Here is a 19,564-nt window from a genome sequence, read left to right on the forward strand (position 1 = left end):
CAAAGGCTGATATATAGACCTGATATCCTCGTCCTGACTGTCTCTGAGCCCCATTCTACTGCCATAGTTACAGTATACCGGCCTCCTAAGGCAAATAAAGACTTTCTATCTGAATTTGCAGATCTGTTGTCTCATCTATGCCTCAAATTTGAAAGAACATTTATCTTGGGGGATTTTAACATCCATATGGACAAAAAAGATTCTGCTTTAACAAAAGACTTTTTGTCTTTATTGGAGTGCTTTGACTTAATTCAGTTTGTTGACTGTTCCACTCATAACAAAGGACATATTTTAGATCTTGTGATATCAAATGGATTGCTTGTGTCTCAGTTGACCACTATTGACTTAGGGTTATCTGATCATCTGGCAATTTTCTTTGATATGCATATACCTGCTGCCAACATTGCCTCTTCACGTACTCTGTCATACCGGAAATGGAGATCAGTTGCACCTTCTGATTTCTCTGTTTTTATTGATTATTCATTAAGTGATTTCTCCTCATCTGATCCTCTGGAGACAAAGGTGTCTATGCTGAACTCTGTTCTCCTGTCTGGCCTGGACTTATTTGCTCCTCAGAAGTCACGCACCGTTTCATTTGTACGTCCTGCTCCTTGGTATAGTGATGATCTGCGTGCGATGAAGACCTTTTGCCATAAAATGGAGCGCAAGTGGTGTTTTTCATGTCTGACTGTGCACCATCAAGCATGGAAAGATTGTTTACAAGAATATAGGGCTAAAATTGTTTCTGTTAGGTCTGAGTATTTTTCTAAGATGATTAATGACAATCAAAGTAATCCGAGGCAACTATTTAAATCCATTAACAAATTGCTGCACTGTGATAATTCCTCGCATGTTACTGTTTCAACTCATCTTTGTAATAAGTTTCTTGATTTTTTTTGTTACCAAGATTGATAATATTCGTGGAGGTATTTGTGCGTCTACTTCATGGTCTTCTTCAATTAATATTCCTTTTTCGTCAGGTATCATTTTTTCTAAATTTTGCACTCTTGATTTACACTCTCTGCAAGAGGAGGTTTCTTTAATGAAATCAGCCACTTCATTACTTGATCCCATACCTACTAGTCTGTTTCAGTCATGTTTTGCTTCACTGAGTCCTGTTGTCTTGAGCATTATAAATGACTCTTTGTGTACTGGAGTGGTGCCAACAGCTTTTAAAACAGCTGCGGTTACCCCGGTACCAAAAAAGACTAATGTTGACTTTGACAATCTTTCAAATTTTCGCCCCATATCCAATCTCCCTTTCCTTGCTAAAATTCTGGAGCGGGTTGTTGCTTCTCAGTTAATTTCTCATTTAACTGAAAACAATCTGTTTGCGCCATTACAATCTGGCTTCCGCAAATTCCATAGTACTGAAACAGCTCTGGTTAAGGTCACTAATGATTTACTAATTGCTTCAGATTCTGGCAGTCTTTCAATCTTGATCCTTCTAGATCTCAGTGCCGCCTTTGACACTGTAGATCATTCAGTTTTAATTACTCGTCTAGAAACTGTATATGGGGTTTCTGATACTGCACTTAATTGGTTTAAGTCTTACCTTGTTGACCGTAAGCAGTTTGTTGCCATGGGTGGATTTAGGTCTGAGGTCGCTGTTGTGCAGTCTGGAGTTCCTCAGGGATAAATTTTGGGCCCTTTGCTTTTTAACATTTATATTTTTCCGCTTGGTCAGCTGTTGAGATCTCTTGGTCTGAAGCTTCATTTTTATGCAGACGATACTCAGATCTACATACACTTAAAACCTGATGAAATTGTGCCTGTTGATTTTCTTTCTCAATGTATTTCTAAGATAAACGAATGGATGTCTCAATTTCCTATGTCTTAACCAAGAGAAGACTGAGATTATGCTCATTGGTTCACCCCACCAACTACGTAATGCTGGGTCGGTTACCCTAGCTGCTGATGGTTCAACTTTTGAATCCCAATCAAAATTGAAGAATTTGGGGGTGATCTTTGATGCAAATCTAACATTCGAGCCACATGTAAAAAATACAGTTAAAACATATTTTTTTCATTTTAGAAATATTGCCAGATTATGTCCTATGCTGTCTTTTTCTGTTGCTGAGAGGTTGATCAACACTTTTGTTTTTAGCCATATTTATTATTGTAATGCCTTGTTGGCTGGGTTGTCAAAAGCTACCCTAAACAAATTGCAGCTAGTTCAAAATTCAGCTGCTAGAATCCTTACTAGAACTAGGATGAAAGATCATTTCACTCCTGTTTTGGAGTCTTTGCATTGGCTCCCCGTCAAGTTTAGGGTTGATTTTAAAATCTTGATGCTTACTTACAAGGCTTTACATGGGTTGGCACTGCAATATTTGTCTGAGCTTTTAATTCCCTTTACTCCGACGCGTAATCTTCGTTCATCTGAAACTGGTCTTTTAGTTGTTCCAAAAACTCGTCTAAGACTAATGGGTGATAGGGCTTTTACCTCATCAGCTCCAAAATTATGGTATTCTTTACCGATTGAGATAAGGCAAGCTCAATCCCTTTGCATTTTCAAATCTTGCCTTAAAAATCATTTTTTTAGGGTAGCTTTTTATTGAACGTTTGTATCAATTTGATATAGTTTTTAATTGTTTTTGATATAACATTCTTCTTTTTTAATCAAATTTTTTTGTTTGTTTGTTTATTTCTACTTTTGTGTACTATGTTTTGTCTGTTTCTGTAAAGCGCTTTGAGATGTACATTTAAAGGCGCTATAGAAAATAAAGATTTATTATTATTATTATATATTGGTTATGTGTCTATTCAGAATGACTTATGAGCAGCAGCCTTTTTATTTTGGGTATGCCAAAATGGGTGGTGACAGGCAAGGGGTTAATATCTGTTTTTTTGTCCTGTAGAGGTGCTGTAGGCTCTGTCTGGATGTTTCTCAGCTGTATTATTATATTATTATCAGCATTAATATCTGTGAGGATCTGTACTGCGGTGGGAATCACTGTTTCTCTTCAACTCATGGGTCTTTTACTACATGAACACAGAACTGAGGAAACATTGGCCTGAACACTGTATAACTGCTCTCTGATCCGACAAAAACACTCAAGAAAACACATCTGAGCTCTAGATCTCCTGGGGGAGACCCCCAAGGGTCCTCAAAAGGTTAAGGGGTCCCCAGAAATTTTCAGAGAATAAAAAGACAAAGCAAAAATGGATAAAGTCTACGAACATTCTAATTGTTTCATTTGTAAATGTTTCTCTCCTTTCTTGCCGTACATACTTTACAGAATTGTATATGTTTGCTTTGTATCTTGTTAGTGAGTTTATCTCACTATAGTCCCCTTTATCTTGCTCACTGGGGTTGTAAGGCAGTATTCTTAAAGTAGTATATGTCACATGTCTAGTCTGTCTCTGTTGTATTTTGTTGCATTTACTTCCTGGTTTCATTTGTCTCATGTTCCTTTGTCTGAGTTTCCCGCCACTCCTGTGTTTCCTTGGTTACCCATTCTGTTCAGCTGTGTTTAGTTATCATCATCTGTATCACCTGTCCCTCATTTATTCAGTCATCTGTGTTTGTATTCAAGTTCCTCTTTGTTCATTCATTGTCTGGTCCCCGTTATGTGAAGTATACTGTTATGTGAAGTACCAGTTATGCGACGTACCCGTTATGCTGTTCTGTTATTACCCTGTAGCTTACCCTGAGTACAACTACGTTTGAGATACTCCTCTGCCTCTCCTTGTCTTCCACCTGAGCACACTCGTAACAGTATAAGCTGCATACATTAATTGTGAATGTTGCTTATACAAATAATGTTGAATTGAAAATGTTCTTCTTCAGGTTTATACATCCAACATTAAGTTTAGCCAATTTAAGTTTTGAAACAATATGTTGTAGGCTATTTATAATGTCACACTTAGCCTACTATTTATCTAACAGTTTAAATGTTTTTTTCATACTTAAAAAAATATATAGATGGATTTTAGGAAGGGGTTGCCCTCATAAAAGGTTCATCATATTTGGGGGTCCTTGCCATCATAGTTTGAAAACCCCTGCTCTAGATCACAGATCAACTGAACTGCAATGATAATATGAGACAAACAGCAGCTGTTGATCTTAAATAAATACATAATAATTGTAGAAATGCAAACTCCAGTGCTGCAAACATGATGATGATGATGTTATTTGTCTCTGTTCTCTCGATCTCGTGAATTTATCTGAATGTAAATAACAGTCCATGTGTTATAATGCTTTTTTAATGTAGATAATGACATAATGATGGATCTGATCTGCCATCTGAAGGTTTAAATATTCAGATTCAGTGTGTCTGGTTTATTTACACTGTTGAACTTTGCTTACAGCTACAATCAGTAAAAAAAAAAAAAAGGTTTGCCCCTTCTCGTGTTTGTGACACCACTGGATCAGGCTGAGCTTCCACTTGATCTTCAGTCTTCATCTCTGCTGCATTCTGGTTCTGTGATCTGTTGACTCGTAGATCTCACTGGATTCTGAGTTTAGAGCAAGACATGGCATTTAAACAGTACATGTAACATCCTTATACTTTTGGAGAATTGTATAAAGTTAAAGGGGGGATAAAACACTCAGTTTCAGTCAATCTCACGTCAATCTTGAGTACCTATAGAGTAGTATTGCATCCTTCATATCTCCAAAAAATCTTTAGTTTTATTATATTTATACTACCAAGTCTTTCTGGAAGAAAACGAGCGGGTGTTGGCGTATCGTGTGGGCAGAGCTAAAGAATTACGAGTGTGCGCAGCTATTGCGCTGAGAGCGTCTGAAAGCTCTGACCTCCTTAATCGTGGAGAAAAAAAATGTTATCCTAAGTAAACCATTGAGATCAATCAAATTTTGCTATACATTTATGATCCAGAATCAGATCTAGAGGCTGAAATTGAACAGGAGAAGCAGCAATGACGACTACAGCAGGACGTCTCATTGGTACTATGTACTGTAACTTGTATATGCTTAGCGGCTTGTCATGCTCACGAGTTTTACAACATTTGGATGTGTTTATTAATGATTTATGAGGACATCATTTGGTTTATCGACTGTATGCGGTTTAATGTTAGCAGTAGCAAGCGGAACAGCTTTGCACGTCAGACTAGTGCATGTTTACATAGAAAAACAATGGAATAGTAGCACATTTGAATGAATGTGTCGATAGCTAACAACATAAAGACATTTGAAGCAGTTTTAACCACTGCCTGCTTCCAACATACGACTGTGAACCTTAATCGCTGGGACTGTTCCATCTTTCAGCATTAGACGCGCTACAAATCTGGAGTTGAACTGTACCTTGTTTATAAACCATCGTCGCCGAAATTCAGGGAACAAACAAAAACACTTGCACAACTCCGTTGCTGCTCCGGAAAAACAAACTCCATCCACTGTCCCATTAACACTGGGTTCTTTGGGAAGCTGTGCAGGGTTGTCTTGCCCTGACAACCAAAAACACACATCTTTGGTGACATTGTTGATTTCATGAAGTCCTGTGACCGCAGCGCAGCCGGCTTCCCTAAAGCGTTTGCTCTCTCGCTCTAGTCGCGCGCACGCGCCCTTCCGGGAAAAGAGTTCATACGGCCTGTACAAGGACATTCCGCCCTATCTGACGTCAGATATACCCATACTCGAAAAAAAACTTTTCAAAACCGGAAGGAGTATTTTTGGCACAGAAATACTCCATCAAACGTCCAACTTTTTTTTGTGAAACTTAGTCCATGCTTAGGATGGGAATCCAAGTCTTTAACAGTGTAAAAAGCTCAGTATGCATGAAACAGCATTTCACCCCCCTTTTAACTGGTTTGCTGATGTTGCAGGTCAGAATTAAATCTTAAGTCAGTGCAGCTTTATAAATGATACTCACCAGATAAGACTGAAGACAGTTTGCGATCTCTGTGAGGTCAGAACAGAGAAAGAGAAAAGACATTAGTGAATCTGTTGAATCTGATCATTTTCACTTCAAATGAAATGCTTCAATTCTAGGATTTCAGTCTTAATGGGGCTCTCTAGGCTGATTTTAACCGTTTTGCGCTCTTCGGGTGTGTGCAGGCAGGAAGACGAATACAGATGGATCAAGTTCAAAAGGTAGTTTAATTACAAAAAATCTCAAGGCATTTAGACAACAGCACATCTCAACATAACGGTGACCGGACAAAGAGGGGAAGAATTTAAGTAGCAACACTAACGAGAGAAAGGATGACAAACAGCTGACACATATGAACTAATAATGACGGTAACTGGGAAAATGGGAACAGAACAAAGAAACGTGACCAAGGAAAACAAACTGAAAGTCCATGAACAAAACTAAAGAGCGCTGCATTTCCCAAAAGCATCGTAAGCCTAAATTGATCATAGAGACTATTAGTGGCAATTGTTTTACGATCAATTTAAGCTTACAATGCTTTAATTTAATGGTACAAAATGATATTAATGACTTTAGTTATAATCCATTCATTCACTTTTTGAGCATAGACCTGAAAAGGAAATGTCCAATTTAAACTGTCATAAATCTTGAATGCTTTGGATCACAGACAGAAATTGTCTCTTTTTAGAGACGACACATGGCAGATTATTGCTGAAGAGAAAAAAAGTTTTAAAAAGTGAAAGAAAAAAGTTACAGAAATGGACGTTTGTTATGGAAACTGCACACAAATATTATTTTCAATATGTATATGAAATGTATATTTTAATAAACAAGTTTTACTCTCAAACTGTGAGGAAATCTCAACAAGTTGTGTTCCTAATTTGAGGTTGATATCTCAAAAAATTAGCTTTCAGTCAGATTTTGTTTCTGTGCAGTACCAAACGGAGGAACTAGGTGAAATTCGTCTCTCATTCATTTCCAATGCACTCATTTTTAACCTTGAACATTACAAGTGTGACTATTTTGATCAGGACCATTTAACTTTTTTGAATCATGTTTTTTTTAATGTGTTCACACAGCAAGTGCCAACACCTTTACCAAGTTTTTGTAGCGTCTGGAGTGTCTCTCAACTAGGATCAAAGTGGTGGGATGCTTTCCTCCAAACGGCTCTGCATATAAATTGAATTCCTGCTCCAACGGCTCCAACAAGTCTGAGTCAAATATCACCTCCGACTGTTTAATGACCAGCTAGAGTGTGAACAGAGGACCTTTTAGATGGCCCTTTTTGAGCTTCAATCAGATCCTAATCAGCCAGGACCCCTACCCCACCCTTCATTCGGAGAACGGCCGGGGGAGGACACACACACACACACACACACACACACACACACACACACACACACACACACACACACACACACACACACACACACACACACACACACACACACACACACACACACACACACACACACACACAGAATTCCTCTCTTTGAGCCTTTAATTAAACTATCCCAGAAATTACATATATGATGATCTCTTAAGTATATGCATGCTCCCCATAGTTCTTATGTTTGCGTGATGTAAGAGCTATCTTAAACGCTCAAAATTGCTCTGTATAGAAGATGCACCGCCTTCATGTCTTTAAACCAAGGCATGTTTGATGTCTAAATGTTCCTTTTTCTTTGTCTTAGTCAATGGTACAAAGTATATGATTATGAGATGTACAGCTAGTATGTTTAGTCCTCTTGAAGTGAAACTTTACTAGTTCTGGCTTCAAGCAAGAACATTCCATTGAGTAATAAAGTCCGAACAAAGAAAGTCTCTCCCGCCTGAAATTCACACCAACGATTGGTCGTCTCGGGGAAAATGGCCGTAGTTAATGGACTTTAAAGGACAGTAACACCCACACATTGTAGCTCAGTTAACCTGCAAGGACCCCGGACGAGACAAATTTCCTTTTCCTCCCATCTCATCAGTGCGGCGCGGTCCAGCCAAGCTGTTGTTTCCTTTGAAGATCGACGCGCTCCGCGACGCGGTCAGCGGCGCGCTCCACCAGACCAAGGAACTTAGCTGGACGAGATGAACTTTCCCTTCCAAGACGCTCCCTTCCCAAACACCTTTAAAACTCCCGCGGACCAACGAAGCTTCGGAAGAACCAAACGGAGAGAGCGCTTCAGTGCACGAACACTCTGAGAAACGCCAACGCACGCATCTTGCTTTACACAACACCAAGAAACCATGCAAGTATCAATTCTACCGAAATTTAGATGAGTTTGAAGATTGTACCCCTGTTTAAGGTGATATGGTTCTTGCTGGCTCTAATGGTTATGTCTGGGAAGGTGTCGGATCGGACACAATCAAACCCTTCTTCCTTTACCTTCTCCGCATCCTCCTCTTTACTTTCCACTATTCTGTAAATACATGTATTCTTTATTTAGTCATATGTAATCGTAGTATTAATCTTTATTAAACCATGATATTCACGTTTTGATTGTCATTGTTTTGCTCACGGAACACGAGTCCCTTTAATGTCAGATCTAAGCTACGAGCTCTTATAAGCATCGTTGAATGCTTTAATTAATACCATAACTCGGAAAGTTTGTCCTTTGTGGCCAGAGGGATAAACTTCCCGAAAATTGGGTAGGAAGAATAGACCTGGGGCCTCATTTATAAACGTTGCGTACGCACAAAATAATGCTTACGCCACTCTCTACGCAATAATTGGTATTTATAAAAAGCAAACTTGACTGGAAAATGTGCGGTCCTTCACGCAAGCTCTGACCCAGGCGTACGCACAAAAACGGGTGAAATGAGAAATGGCGACACCGTCGGCAGATGGAAGAAACACGTGAAAGTGTGTGAAATTGTAGACCGTTGTGTAAAAGAAATGGCAATACTGCCTCTCATAAATAACTTGAAGACTTCACAAAGCAAGTATTACAATTAATAGCCTACACGAACACCCGTTTGATCGATCTGCAGTGTAAAACAAACAAAATCAAACGAAAATTACAACAGAAATGCAAAAAAAAAAAAAGAAGAAGTGAAATATGTTCTGCAACAATATTGGCATGTTATGCAATTCATCCTCATAAATAATATGGTAAACAGAACGAAATAATGTACAAAACTGATATTCTCGTCAAGTGTCCGTCTGGCAGAGCAGATATAGATGCAAAGATAGACAAATAGATAATTAGGGAGATATATAGATAAATAGATAGATAGATGTATTAATTGTCCACTGGGGAAAGTTGTTTTCATAGTAAAAATTTCTTCATCAGCTACGGAATCATGGTATTCATGCAAATGCCTTTTAGTTTGTTTTATTTTCGATAAAATAACATATGACGTATGTCTCAACCATTCAGAAAGCTGCAAGAAATTACATTTGCACTGAACTATTTCCCATTTTCACGTAGATAATAGGGATAGGGATTAATAGGGATTCCCCAATAATTGCCGCCAGTCTCTCATCAAGAGGGGTCAGCTCCGGTGTCCTGGTTCCCCCACCCGTGGCAGACACACCATGGCGATGGAGCGCTAGACGCTTTTTTGCCTCGACTTTGATGTCCGACCATTTCTTTTTTTTTTTCGGCCACGGTCCGAGGTTGTGAGGCTACAGCATTTACGGCGTCTGCAACCTTTTGCCACTCAAGTGCCTTTTTGGCATTAGTAATGCCCACACTGTGCCCTCCAAAAAATATTTTTCTCCTCTTTTCCACCTCGCCAACGATAATTTCTACTTCACATTGAAGTTAGGTTTTTTTGATTTCCTCTCTGTATTTGCCATGATTTCGCAATCGATGAATATTAATTTGTGGGCGTTTCACGGACTATTTATGGGCAACTATGGGCGTGACACGAAGCCGCAAAAGCTGCGCTACATTTAGAATTGATTGTGATTTATTAAGGGAAAACTGCGTAGGATGTGCGTGCGCACGGTTTTATAAATCTGAATATTTCTGTGCGTACGCACGTCCTATGTTTCATCCGTACGCCACTTCTGACGCAAATCCTACGCAAAGTTTTATAAATGAGGCCCCTGGTGAGTGGATAAAGAATTTCCGCTCGTTCTTTAAACGGAACGGAGAGGAATTTTGAATCAGCTCCCTAGGTTATTCTGTGATTATTTAATATAGATATATCTGTAGTTAATTGCAATAAATTGTTGTTAACCATATATATATTATATATTGCATAAAATACCGAGGTTAGGTATTCCCCTGTTGGGTGATTTTGGAGATTTGTGATTAGATTGTAACCCATTATGATTGATCATAAATCCCTAAATATTAATACCCATAATTCCCTATTGAGCTAATTTTTAATTTAAATATATATGTAACCATAAGACGCTACATATTGTACCATTACAATGAAGTAAAAAATTCTAAAAACAAACAAAATGACCAAAGAGCACAAGAGGTTCAGTGTTGTGAGAGTAAATGGCAGATTATTATTAGATTATTAGGAGTCTGAGTTTAACCTATGATGAGTGTGTTTTTGTCTCTCAGTGAATAAATACACTCACTGTCAATCAAAAAGCAGCTTTACAGCAAATCAACACACACACACAAACAGACACACACCACAATCTGTGTGTAAAATATGTCAATGAATCAGACTTCAGGCAGAAAACTAAAGGATTGATCATTTATCTAATGAATTGTGTTTGTTCTGAAGAAAGACAGATGATTGTGAGACGTGAGAAACACAGGACACGAGAGAACATATGAAGATCAGCTCATGTGAGGTAAATGTGATCTAATGGATTGTAATTTAAACAATTCTGCTTTATACTCACGATATTTAAATAATCCAGAAAACAGCAGCGATATGGCAAAGAAACATTCAACCGGAAAGACAATGAATCTCAGATCTCCAACCGTACGATCACCATTCACTAAAAAATATGAGAATATTATCATCACTGTTTCTAGAAATTAAATCAATCTATATTTGTGTAATTGTTCCCGGTGATTTCTGCCTCAATTTGGGACACTTTAAAGTATTTCAGTCATTTAAAATTAAAATGATTCTTATTAATACATGCTCGAATATATATATATATATATTTACCATGAACTTTATTATGGAAATATGTGTTCCTTTACCTGTTTTCAGTATCAGTTCTATTATCAGAGCAGTGTAGGTCAGTAAAACAGCAACAACTGATCCAAACACATACACAAGGACATAACGGTGAAAATCTGTAATGCAAAATGAAACATTTAATATAAAGATCTATCAGAAAAAATTTAATATAAAACCCGATATTATTAGGCTTTGCCCCCGAAAGAAAACCTTCAGGAACTTCCTGTGTTGCGGAAGGATGGATATATGGAAATATGCATCCTAGAAATCTATTGTGACAAACCAATCCTCGGATCTGATTTGTGGCACAATCTGTCTCAAGATTAACATTTTGAATTTTAACTGCATAACGGACTGATTCAAAACCCGCAGATCCAAAATGGGACGCATCCCTCCTTCCTTCTTTGGAACAATAAAATACCGGCTGTAGAAACCAGTTTCTATGTTCCCCAAAAGAGCTTCTACCTCCTGTTCCATGAACAGAGCCTGCTCGGGGTCCACCACTGTGGGTAGGACCCCTATAAGCCTGACCAGCGGCTGAATATGCTTTTCCCACCAATGCTGATGCTGTACGTACTGGCTTGGTGGGCAATGTCGGGCCTTTAGGGACGATGCTGACTGAGGGGAAGATAGCTTGCAAGCGTCTCTTCTAGGGGTGTGCATTGGCACTGCCCTCACAATTCGATTCGATTACGATTCACCAGGTAACGATTCGATTCAATTCGATTCTACGATGCATTGCGATGCATCAAAATTCTACTGCACACAACAAGGCAAATTTTTAATCAGTCATGAGGCAATACAAGCAGTCAGATATTGAACAACAGATTTTATTGGCTGCTATGTGTGTATTATCACTCTACTGTATCTTTGACATAAATGTCATTAAATAAAATAAAATTGAATGGTACAGGGTATTGGATATGGCATTTTCAAACCTGAAAAAGAAAACATAAATCACTGCTTTCAGTGCTTTGAATGAGAAATGTTTCTCTTCTCTCTGCTTTAGAACCATTTGAAATTATATAGAGCAATAATAACCAACTAAGCCAACTTTTTCCAGCAGTGAACATATGTGTTTTTTTTTTACACAAAGTAAAAAGCTCTAAGACAGGGCACTTCATGAACTCCTGTGCAAATTAATCCGTAATTACAGTCACACTATTGTAACAACAACCACCACCCAGGCACCCAGCAATAAAAATATTCAGTCAGTGCAACACACGGTAACGTTGACACTAGCGACTCATCAATTCTTGGCTGGGATGTGTTGACTTTTTGTGTTGTTGTTGTTGAAGCCAACTCAGGATGCCAACGATAAACATGGTTTGTGAAGTTAGTTGTATTGCCAACGTGCTTTATTTTAGTGTGGTAGGCGCGTTAGCAGGGCGTAAGCAGCGCATATTTTTTCCAGCTCCCATGTTAACAGATTAGAGCATTCACACATCGCACGCAGAGGCGGCACGGCAGCGCATCGCAGGAGCAGGAGCAGAAACAGCAGTGCCGCGATCGTTTCGGCGCCGAGTCTATTTTTGCCGCGCTGCTCACGCTGATTTAAAGCCACAGTGGATTGTTCTTGATCAAAACTGACCAGATTAACATGGAAAATAACAAATTTCACCATGAAATCATGTAGTGATGTGCCCCGTGTGTTTCACGATCACCATATGACATCCAACGCTGTGAAACAAAATAAAAACACAACACTGACAGAAGTTTTTGCCCAAACTTCAAAAGCCTGTTTAAATGACTAAAACTAGAAGCATATATTCACTTTAATGTTAACTTACATTTATCATGTGAACTACTTATATACAACAAGTTATATGCATGTGTGTTTGGGACAGAGGGGAACACGGTCGCATTTGCAGCATATGCTGCCCATCATAAATCAAAGCACGAGACAGACGGGGCTCGGAGGAGAAGACCGGAAAATGTGACATAATGTACAATATTTGTCTGTATTTGCAATATACGAGCTGTGCGAGTCAAACGCTGTCCATACCCACCGCTCCTGCCCTGCTAACGCGTGCGGTGTGAAGCCGGCGTCAGAATCCGAAATGTGCCCAGATGTCCGCTTTCCAAGCTTTGGGTGCGTTTTTAATTACCCGTCTATCGCGGTCATCTCTCTCCGCCTCAGCCATCTTGATTGTTGTTGTTATGACCCTGGAAGTAATTGAAACTTCACAACTTTATTGTCCAACTCAAGGCCAGAAAATAAACGGTGACATAATCGATTATGGCACTTTGCCGCATCGATGCTGAATAGTGCATGCCCCGCATTGCGATGCATCGCTGAATCGATTATTGTTGACACCACTAGTCTCTTCTACTTTAGGCATCGCCTCATAACCACGTTCATGTTGGCCAACTATAGAAGAATAATGCGTGGATTGTGTATTATGCCCTCTATAGGAGACCGGATTCTTCCACGATCTCCACACCGAAAAAACGACAGGCCCCGATGCGGAGGTTGTGCTCGAGAAGGCAAGCAACGTTTGTCTAATAGACTTTTGATTTTGATTAGATTTTTTTTATTGCGTCGCGATGGGACCGGAAGTAGCGGTGCACTGCTTCACTTACCGGAAATAGGAAGTGTGATAAAGGCCTATTGGAATGTTAATTTTTTACTCACATTAGTGTGTTGCTTCATTCATTCATGTAATCTCATCCTGTCTGCAAATCCAGTCTCTTGTTTACAAACTAATCCGTGGTGAAATGAAGGAACAAACGCACAATGTCTTCCCCACGTGAGCTGGATATTCATTAAAAATAAAGTTCTACCACACATTTCTAATATTAGAATCCGAAGGAAGCTTATGCAGCGACTGTGTTCTCCCAGGCACAGCGCAATATCTTGTTATCTTCGGCATATTTATTGCTTGGTAGCGTGATCAGTTTACCTCCACGAGTCTGTGGGCGGGCTTGAGGCGGCATTTTACCACACGATGACGTCAAGGGTTGGCATATTCTGAGATTGAGCGTTTTCTGGGCCTGGTGTCAATAAAAGCTTTTCTTTGTATAACAAGGAAGTTTTCAGCTCCTAAACTTACAGGATATTCCTATATCACGGTGAACGTTTATATCTCAAAGGCTGAATGAAAAGTTGATTTCTCAATTCATCACCCCTTTAAAAGTCTTTGTTCGCTTGATTTATGAAGTATTTTGTTTCTTATAACTGTATTCATTCTGTGTTGTGTTTGATATGATATGACTCTTAAACTATTGTGTTGATCAGTTATTCATATTTTATCATGTTACAGTGTTCTATTCAACTGATATTTACTGTTAATTAATGAGATTGATTAATGTAATTGATGAGTGTTACATCCAGTCTCTGCGTCTGTCAGCCTTTTCCATCAGAAATCAGATTTATAACAATTAAAAATCAAGCATTCTGCGTTAGTTCAGGCAGGCCACGTCGTCAAGCTCCGCTATCAGCTGATTGGAAAAATTCCAACCCCGCCCATATCAGCTGATCCGATTCCTATGCACTCAATTAGCAACTCTCAAACAGGGCGGCTTCAGTTCAATCTGCCTGCTTGGCTGCTTCCGCTGCACACTGCTTTGTAATCAAGTAATCTTATTGGATTCCCTATGCTATATCACTATCCGTTGTTGTGCGGTCCTCTGGGAACGGTTCCGGGGGAACAGAACGCTCTGGGGACTCCCATTCTCTCAGACCGCGATGACTTTCCCCTGGAATAGTCCCAGGATGAGACATTCAAACACGCATTTAGTCAGGTCCGTTCCATCGACGGCCACCTCCTCCACCCTGACCAGCCGCTCTCCTATCCCTATTTTTCAATTATAAAAGAATGTTGTATCGGGTGACCCAAGACGCCCAGTCAAAGCAAGATACAACACAGTTGTTTGTACCTAAAAGCAAAAAAAAAAAAGCATTTCCCGGCGGCTCATTCTAATCCAATGTCCGGGCATTTAGGACAAACGGCTACACTAAACCGTCTCATGGCCCGTTTTTTTTTTACCATTGTGCCCCCTTCCGTTGATGCAGGTCCCCTTTGAACGAATTTGTATGGACCTCATCGGGCCATTAGAACGGTCAGCACGAGGACATCGCTTTGCTTTAGTACTTGTAGACTATGCAACGCGATATCCTGAGGCAGTTCCGCTCCGCACTATATCGCCGAAAAGTGTGACGCGCGCTGTTTTCTTTAATCTCCCGGGTGGGAATCCCAAAAGAGATTCTCACCGATCAAGGCACGGCGTTTATGTCACAGACGATCCGCAAACTCTACAAATTTTTGGGCATTAAATCGATTCGCACCAGCATCTATCACCCACAAACGGACGGTCTGGTGGAACGTTTTAATCGCACGTTAAAAGCCATGATTCGTAAGTTCGTTCACGAGGACGCCAAAAATTGGGATAAATGGCTGGAGCCGCTGTTGTTCGCTGTCCGCCAGGTCCCCCAAGCCTCCACGGGGTTTTCCCCCTTTGAGCTTCTCTATGGATGCCAGCCTCGGGGGGTGCTGGATGTCCTTAGAGAGGCTTGGGAGGACGGACCTTCCGCGAGCAAAAACGAAATTCAGTATGTCCTGGACCTGAGAACAAAACTCCACACCTTGGGGCGGCTGTCGATGGAGAATTTGTTACAGGCTCAGGACAAACAGAGACAGCTGTCAATTTACACCGGGAGATAAAGTGCTTGTATTACTCCCTATGTCTAGCTCTGAATTACTCGCAAAGTGGCAAGGGCCCTTTGAGGTCACACGGCGAGTTGGAGATCTCAGCTATGAGGTGATACGATCAGATAGGGACGTGGCACGTCAAATCTACCACCTCAACCTGCTAAAGAAATGGTCTGAGGCGGAGTCAGTGATGCTAATGACGGTAGTGAGTGGAGAGGAGGATCTCGGGTCAGAGGCGATCCAAAAGCCTCAATATCTCGCTCTGGTCGCTGGGGGAGACCACCTTTCACCCTCGCAGCTCACTGACGTAAAACGTTTACAAGCAGAATTTGCTGACGTGTTCTCACCCCTACCTGGTCGGACTGACCTCATTCAGCACCACGTTAAGACAGAGCCGGGAGTTGTTGTTCGTAGCTAGCCTTATCGCTTGCCTGAACACAAGAAAAAAGTGGTTCAGGCTGAATTAGAGGCTATGCTTGACATGGGGGTAATAGAAGAGTCCAGCAGTGACTGGGCGAGCCCGATAGTTTCAGTACCTAAACCTGATGGCTCGGCCTGGTTCTGTGTGGACTATCGTAAAGTAAACGCGGTGTCGAAGTTTGATGCTTATCCAATGCCGACGGTTGACATGCTTGATCGGCTATGGACCGCTCGTTCTTATTCGAAACTGGACTTAACAAAGGGATATTGGCAGATCCCCTTGTCTCCTATGTCCAAAGAAAAGACCGCTTTCCCCACGCCATTTGGATTACACCAATTTGTTACCCTTTCTTTCGGCTTGTTCGGGGCTCCTGCGACCTTCCAGCGTCTGATGGACAGAATTCTCCGGCCGCATGCTGCATATGCCGCTGCGTACCTAGATGATATCATCATCTACAGTGCGGACTGGCAGCTTCATATGCAGCATTTGCGAGCTGTCCTGAAGTCGCTGAGAAGGGCGGGGCTCACAGCCAACCCGAAGAAGTGTGCAATTGGGCGGGTGGAAGTAAGATATCTGGGCTTCCACTTGGGCAGTGGCCATCAGAACCGAACCGAAACCGTGGTTAAAAACCGAGGTATGTATTGAACCGTGGGCTAACTGTATTGTTGCATCCCTAGTAACCGAGTACGTTTCCTTTGTTTAGTTTTCCCACCAATCATTGATTGTCATGGTTACTGATATGAATTATATGTCTTTAGTTCAGCTGTGTATCATTAATTAACTGAAGGAATTGAAAATGATCAAAGATATTTGCTTTACTGTTGTCAACCCCCATTTCATTATCAGAAGGGCCATCTGGAAGACAATAGAGAGGCCTGTAGGCCCCATGGGTGCCACACCTTTACAGTGGGGGAAGTTTGGTCTGATTGGTCAGTTTGAATATCATGTTTGAGTTTGGTCTGATTGGTCAGTTTGAAAGAATACATTTGGTTTCAGTCACATGGTCAAGGAATAGATAAAAGAAGATTGGAACAATGGCTTTTTCTCTCTTTTTCTCTGGCTCTCGCACTCTCTGGCTCTTGAGTAGTAGTGGTAAGTTCGGATCATTTTACTGACTCTGACCTTTGAGTCTCGTTCAGCAAAATGAACTAATCTTTTTTTGAGTCATTTCGTTCATTTCAGAAAAATATAATTAAAATGACATGTTAAATAGCCCAACCCATCTAGTATCTTCGCCTATCGTGTCTTCGAACCTCTCGAGACGTTAGTTGTCGACTCGTCTGTGTCTGACTCTGATCTGAGGCTGGGCCGGGCCATGTGACACAGGTCCGGGAACAGAATGATTAGTTCATCTTTCGAGTCTCAAGTTCGGGTTTGAGTCTTTCGTTCTTCCTGTCAGTCCCATAGAGTCTATGCTGTCAGTAACGGAAACAGAAAAGATTAGTTATTACGAGTCTTTCGGGTTTGACGTTTGAGTCATTCGTTCTTTTGCCACGTGACTTGTCACCGTATTGAACACTAGTTCACAACCTTTTTACTAACAAGCACGTAGTTATTATTTATTTATTTATTTATTTTTTATATATGTAATTCTCAGTTAATATCAGACATAAACAAATATGGGAAATATATTGACTATTCAAGTCTAACATCACAAATTCAAGTCAATTAGACTATTACTCATTTTGAATTATATAGCACAAACACACACACACACACACATACATACAATATATATATATATATATATGTGTGTGTGTGTGTGTGTGTGTGTGTGTGTGTGTGTGTGTGTAATGTTTTTGAATAGGTTCTATAGGCCTATAAGCTATGTTACAAAGGTTTAGGTAACATTTTTAAACTGATTTTTATTCATTAATAACACAAGGACAAAAAAAAATTATGTAACAACTCAATAGAGAAAAATAAAATACAGTTGATTCAAAATGAGTAATAGTCTAATTGACTTGAATTTGTGATGTTAGACTTGAATAGTCAATATATTTCCCATATTTGTATATGTCTGATATTAACTGAGAATTATATATAAAAAATAAAAATAAAATAAAAATAAATAACTATGTGCTTGTTAGTAAGTGCCATAATTGTGTTCCCCCTCTACGCTCAAGTTTATGTGGCTGCTATAGCAGCGTACCACACTCAAGTGAATGGACTGTCACTGGAAAGAACGATCTTATCGTGCACTTCCTCAAAGGGGCTAGAAGGCTTCACCCACCTCGCCCCCCTTCAGTCCCTATATGGGACCTGTCCAAGGTCCTGGATGCTAAGAAAGGCTCAACATTCGAGCCTCTGTATTTGGTGAGCTTAAAGCTCCTATCACTCAAGACCGCTTTTCTGCTAGCGATCGCATCAGTTAAGCGAGTGGGTGATCTGCACGCGCTCTCAGTGAGCGCCTCTTGTCTGGAATTTGGGCCAAACGACTCTAAGTTGTCCTCAAGCCAAGACATAGATATGTACCTAAAGTGCTTCAACTCGTTCAACAACGTTCAGAGCACAGGTCATTTCACTTTCAGCACTCTCATCATCGTAGATGAGGAAGATGCTAATTTGCTCTGTACTGTCCGAGCACTGAGAATATACATAGAGCGTTCCGCTGCTTACAGGCAAACTGAACAGCTGTTTGTGTGCTTTGGCGGCCACACCCGCGGGTGCGTGGTTACAAAGCAGACCTTGTCATGATGGATAGTGGATGCTATCTCGCTGGCTTATGAGTCCAAATATCTCAGCTGCCCTATAGGCATCAAAGTCCATTCTACTAGAGGCATGGGTTCGTTGTGGGCTTGGTCTACTGGCATTCACTGAATGATATCTGTGCAGCGGCAGGCTGGGCCTCCCCGTCCACTGTTATCAGATTTTATAATTTGGATGTCCCTGCCTTACAGGCTGGGCTTCTCGCCGTATAATACATAATAACCCCTTATGACCCAATAGTCCGGTCTGGGTTAAGTATTTGTCATAAGCACATTCCTTATAGGACTCGACTCTGTCTGGTCTATATATATATATGATATATATACATATATCTTGTGTGATATTCTCATTGAAATAGCCCGACTCAGGTCTGGCTCATATTGGGGAATCCTATGAATATCATATTTACGGGCCCACTTAGGTCGGCCTGGGTATGGTTTCTCCAGGCTATCAGAGCCGTTAAGCGAGCACGGCGTTTTGCATTGGTCCCCCATAGCGTTTAGCAAAACGCATCGTTTTAGCAAAATGCAATACGAGAGTACTCTCGAAAGGGAACGCTTCGGTTACTTACATAACCTCGGTTCCCTGAGAAGAGGGAACGAGTATTGCGTTTGCTTGCCGTGCTTCGCTTGCTCAGAGAGTCGCTTCAGTCGATTTAACCTGACGAACCTGGCGAGACAGGGTCTTTTATACCCTTGGCTATGCAAATTCCCTTGTGGCGGGAATATTAGAGGGACCTAATTGGTCCGTCCCGCCCAGTGGTCTCGCCATAGGTTCCTGCAGTAGCAGCGGCACAGCCAATCAGCACGCAGCTGCTTCCTGCTGAGAGCTGTGCAGCTGCACTG

Source organism: Gobio gobio (assembly GCF_949357685.1).
Source record: "Gobio gobio genome assembly, chromosome: 1".
Classification (NCBI taxonomy): Eukaryota; Metazoa; Chordata; class Actinopteri; order Cypriniformes; family Gobionidae; genus Gobio; species Gobio gobio.